This window comes from Equus asinus, chromosome 1 (genome assembly GCF_041296235.1).
Source record: "Equus asinus isolate D_3611 breed Donkey chromosome 1, EquAss-T2T_v2, whole genome shotgun sequence".
In the NCBI taxonomy this organism is placed as follows: domain Eukaryota; kingdom Metazoa; phylum Chordata; class Mammalia; order Perissodactyla; family Equidae; genus Equus; species Equus asinus.
Genome location: NC_091790.1, coordinates 26,178,677 through 26,184,395, shown reverse-complemented (window position 1 = coordinate 26,184,395; position 5,719 = coordinate 26,178,677). Strand labels below are relative to the sequence as shown.

The following is a 5,719-nucleotide window of genomic DNA, read 5'->3' as shown; positions in this document are numbered from 1 at the left end:
ATAATATCTTTCCCTCTCTTTCTAATACACACTCACACGCATACGCACACACACACACACGCACACATGCATACACTTAAACACATTTACATTTACCGATATCTTTAACATCAAAACAACGGAAGACTTCCCAATGATATTTGAATCAATCCAAGAGTATCCATAATTACCATGTTATTTAACTTAGTTCTGGTTGCACTAACCAATAAAATTAGCAACAGATAGAAAATTTAAAATATATACATAACAGATGGAAGAAAGCAAAATTTGCATTGTATATCTAAAATGAATACAATATGAATAAAGTATATTAATATGTAAGCTTAATATCTTAAAATAATAATTATATATAAACTCTGGCGTGGTATATATATATATACACATACACAGAAACCTATTATAAAAATTAGAGAAACTAAAAAAGGTCAAGTTCTAAAATTATATTACAATTATTATTTTTCTATATACCAGCAATAACCAGTTAGATTTATTAAAATCCAAAAGATGGCATTGAAATAAACGGAAAAAATCTCAAATAAGTAGATTTAATGTGGTAACTGTTTATTCACCTTTAAATGTATACAGTCAGTGAAAACTCAAGTAAATATGACTAGTTTATTTTTTAACTTGCCCAGGGATAATCTGGATGTGTAAAATTGCCAGGTGAACTCTCCTATAAATGGGTGGGTGAGAGAGTAAATTAGGCCAAACTTTAGAGAGCACAATTTGTCAATATCAACCAAAGTATCAATTACCTGTACGTTTTGGTGCAGGAATTCCATTGTAAATGTTTCCTATTGATAAAATTCTAAACGTTTGGTGTAGTATATAAATATCAATTTATTGATATCACAGTTTATAATAGCAACACAATTAAAAACCATCAAGTGTTCCTCAGAAAGAGACTACTCAATAATATGCGACCTGAGCCACTGAAATTGGAGCCACACAGGGAAAATTAGCGAAGCCCATGCTCAAGGATGACACCGAGATTTGTGTATTATTTCACGTTTTTGTGTTGCTTTTATTTTTTACCCATATATATCATGCTAACACATTGTGTGTGTATGTATATGTTTAAAAAGAATAAAATGCCTCTGCTTGTGCTGAAATAGAAAAGTCTTCCAAATATAGTAAATTAAAAAAGTAAATCTTTTGTGTAAATTTAAAAGGATATATAGATGATAGAGACAGGCAGATGATAGAAATAGATCAGCGATGGTAGATAGATAGATATGCTGGTATAATGTTGAAGGAAGAAAATACATGAAAGTCAACAACTGTCCTTGGAGAGAGAGACTACAATAGGAAATGGGACTTTTGTTGTTTGACACTTCTACCTTTCTTACTTTACACCTGTATGGCTTTTATTTAACTATTTTTAATTGTTCATAGGTATAGCATTAAGTACCATTTTTTTTTCTTCTTTGGATTTCTTTCTCTTTCAACATATTCATAAGATTTTAAATGCCATAGCTAAAAAATATCAGTGCGAATGTTATGACATTTCTTATGTCAAATCTAGACAACAAATTTTAGGCTAAAAGTAGTGTAGCATTTATTAAATCAACATATCTTAAAGTTAAGGAATCCTTTGTATCAGTTTTATTCATTAATGAAATTTTTTTCAGGTCCTTTATAAGACTTAGACAGTGGTCCTAGCAAACACAGGAGTGACAACATGTACACCTGGTAAAGAGCTCCTTGTCTAAGAAAACAGGCATGTACCACGCAGTATGAGAAGTGTTAATACATTATAGACCATGTGTTTTCAGATAAGAGGCCCCTTATGCATTACATGCCCAAAAACAGCAGAAAATTTTCCAACAGCCTCAGACAGAAGTACCTGGCTTCCTAGACCTGGTATTCCCATCAAACCAAAAAATCCTATCCTTCCCCAACCTTGTGGCTGCAGCTCAGTCAAATATGCTGGGTTTGAGTTTGATTATTGCATTGATTCTTTTATTTATTCTATCATCATTTTCTATTTTCATTTATTCTACTATCAGTGACAGTAGCTTTTTCTTCTTTTCTTCCCAAAGCCCTAGCACATATTTGTAGATCCTAGTTGTAGGTCATTCTACCTGTTGTATGTGGGATACCGCAACAGCATGGCTTGGTGAGCGATGTGTATGTCCACACGCAGGATCTGAACTGGCGAACTCCACGCCGCCAAAGCTGAGTGTACAAACTTAACCACTTGGCCAAGGGGCCAGCCTCAGTATTTTTTTTAATTATTGTTTTAAAATAAGTGATACACATATGGTACAAAATTCAACAGGCATGTATGGGTAGTGGACAAACTCCTCGTTGCTACCCAATACTCATTTTTCCCTTTTTCTTCACTAACAGAATCTCCGTATTGATAACAATAGCAATTTTATCAACTAAAATATTATTTCCCAGATCTTTTGTATCAGAATTGCCAATAAAATATGTTTTAGCTGTAGAGGGAGGTCTCTGGGAAAGCTCTTTAGGTTGCCTTACTGAACTGACAGGCACTATTTTATCCTCTTTTTCCCCCTTCTGCATGACTCCATCTGTTGAGAGTTCTAACATTTATCTTGTGAACCACAAGATGACCGAGAGGAAGGAAACAAGTACTAAGAATGGAGAAGCAGTAATGTAGCCATCTGGTACATAGGTTATACCATGGACCTCCCAGCAGCCTTGGACAGCCTATATCCAGACTTTATGCTATGCGAAGGCTGTGGCCCCTTTTCTCTACCCCAAAAATCACATATACACATTCATATATCATATAGCCTCAGAAATAATGTGTACATGTGTGCATGTTTATGTGCCTGAACTTCTGTGTGTGTATGTATGTGTGTGCATTTGTGGATTCAGAGAAAGAAGAGTAAGCAGGAGAAACTAAAACTTACTCCCCGTGTGCCCCCAAAAAACAGAATTGACATTAGAGATATTGGAGAGGAAGAAGTAAGAGAATCACTCATTCCTTTCAAGTCTCAAAAGCAAACTGTTAAGTAGCTTTGTTGATTTGCCAGAGAACTTTGGAAAGGAGCATGAACTTCCATGAACATTCCACAAGATTTTGTTAATCAGAAACGTACTGGGGAAAACATTCCTGAACAAAGAGTTTTTCACTTCACAAGCATTTGTCTTTTCGATATGCAAGCACACCCAGTAGCAGCGATCTACAGCCCCAGGAACCTGAGCTTGGAGGACTCACAATTCCATAGAAGGAACATAAATGTCATGCAGCCGCAATTTTCAAATAAGCCAGCAAGGTAAATCCAGTGTGGGCTCAAAATGGCACCACACAACCCATTCCATCTCATAAAGATGCAATCATATTGTGTGCAACACAGATGAAAAGAGTAATTGAATCACAGGAGGAAAAGGAAGAGAAAATCCTAGAAAAGAAGACAGCAGTTTAGCAGAAAATCAAAACCTGCTGCTTCGTATGCTACATAGTAGCTACTCCCCATTGCTTCTGTTACTAACTTTATAAAGAGCCTGTGGATCACAGCCTCTCTTATTGGGCACATCTGTGAATGCACATTTTAACTATTGCAATGGTGCCATACTGAGAGATACATGAATCAGCAACCGTGAAGGAAAGGATATGTGGTATTTTCCCACAGAGAAGAAATTTGTCCATAAATGGTTTATACGTGTGTACATTCAAATCTTCATTTCACATACAAGGTGCTACAATTCTGTAATGAAACACATTGATTCCAGGTAATACTATCCATTGCTGTACAAAACCATTTCATCTGAACAGTAATCCACTTTTGAGATGGAGAAAATGGAAGATCTTCACATTATAAAAGAAAACAACAAAAATTTTAACTTTTTAAAGAATGTTTTAACGCCTTCAATTACACAAGCAATCCAACATCTCAATCAAAGTGTTGTCATTTTTGACATCATTCTGCAAGGAAATCAAATGCTCAGACTTAAATAAATCAATGGAAAAAAATCCTTTGCATGCTACAACTTTTAAAGTTGCCCTTTTTTTCAGGTGTTAGCTCCAAACAAGTGAATGTACCCATCTCTAAAGTGACCCTATTAAATATATAAGGAGCTCACACAATTCATGAGGTCTCAAACTCTACATCAACGTTGTAAGTCTCGAACTCTAAATCTCTAAAAATGATTGAGTGCTATTATTTAAAATTATAGTAATGGCAAGCAATAAGAGGCCCAAAGATCATTTTATATTTATAAATATTTACTGAGAATCTACTCTGTGTAGGCATTCTTCGAGAGGCTGACTATAAAACTATTAAAAATAAGAAGATAACCCGAATCCTCAAGAAATTTTTTATTAGATAAATCAGATATTAAGCAAGCAAACAGATAAAAATAAGTATTATTAAAAGTATTTTGCTAAAATAAATTAATTTCAGAGATAGAGAATAATGAGGATAAGGACTATGCAGGAAGTCAAGCCAAAGAGGTGAAATTTACATAAAGACCCGAAAGAAGCAAGACAGTTATGTAAAGAGCAGGGAGGAGAATGTTTTAGGGGCAACACAAATTCCTGAAGCATAAAGGGATCACTTTTCTGGAGCAGATTCAGAAGCCATGATTATGAGGAGCAAAGGGAGCTAGAAGGTCAAAAAGAATCATATTTGAGTTTGGAAGGATTAAAGGCAATCACATTTTGCAGATTCCTGCAGTTATTTAAAAAGGTTGATTTTAAGCATAAGTTTCTGAGCCAGAGTTGCCTAATAAGATAAATTATTTAAAAAGACAAACACATGGATAAGGAGAACGCATCAGTGGTTACCAGAGGGGAAGAGGTGTGGGGAGAGCGAAAGGGGTAAAGGGGCACATATGTATGGTGGCAGATAAAAACTAGACTATTGGTCATGAACATGATGCAATCTATACAGAAACTGATATGTGATAATGTACACTTGAAATTTATACAATGTTATAAGCTAATATGACCTCGATAAAATAAATAAAGAAATAAAATTCAATCTGGCTTCTGTTTAAGGGTGGATTCTGGAGGGGCAAAATGGAAGGAGAGGCAGAGTGACGAGGTTATTGCAGAATTCAGATGAAAGAGAATATTGAGTTTGAGGGGATGGTCATAACGAGTTCGTCTCTTTAATCCTACACACTGAGAGCTGTGTCTGAGACATTGCAATGGTTCAACATACATGTGCTGTACAATTGGTTTATAGGGCAGTCTGAGTAAGATAAGCAATAGAACAGGGCTAATTAGAGAAGCAAGAGGACACAATAAAAAATGCCCCTAGAAGACAAGAAAGGAGGGAGGTTAAGGTTGGTGAAATGTTGGTCTTTATTTCCCAAGGCTGGAACAGTGGGAATGAGGCACCCAAGAAAGGAAGGAATTTAATTTATATCATCATATAAGATTGTTATTAACTGAGAAGCGTGAATCAAATTCCTCTCTAGTGTGCTAGCTGGTCAATAGTTTAAATTTAGAGTATATTCAGTTACACTTTGAGTGCAGCTTATCTACATAAATTATTTGGACTTCTGTATGACAGATCAGTCTATTATTCCACATTTACTTATTTATCCAATAATTTATTCATACTGGTATAGATCATGAATGTTTATCTTGAATTTGGATTATAATCCAATTCTACTTCTTTCTTTTTTTTTTTTTTTTTTTGCTCACTTCTAACCTTGGCTTGGGAGCTCTTCCAGTTGGCTTCTGTGTTCCTTTGACAGACTGCCATCACGCTAGTTTTGATGGATTTTTCTGAAC

The 5,719-nt window shown here is 35.1% G+C and overlaps 1 non-coding gene across 1 annotated transcript; it reads left to right on the top strand.

Annotated features, from left to right (window-relative positions):
* The first annotated feature begins 910 nt into the window (after positions 1 to 910).
* On the top strand, positions 911 to 1,015 carry LOC123281906 (U6 spliceosomal RNA). Its single transcript, XR_006521703.2, has one exon. It is a non-coding gene; the product is annotated as a U6 spliceosomal RNA (small nuclear RNA).
* Positions 1,016 to 5,719: the final 4,704 nt, after the last annotated feature.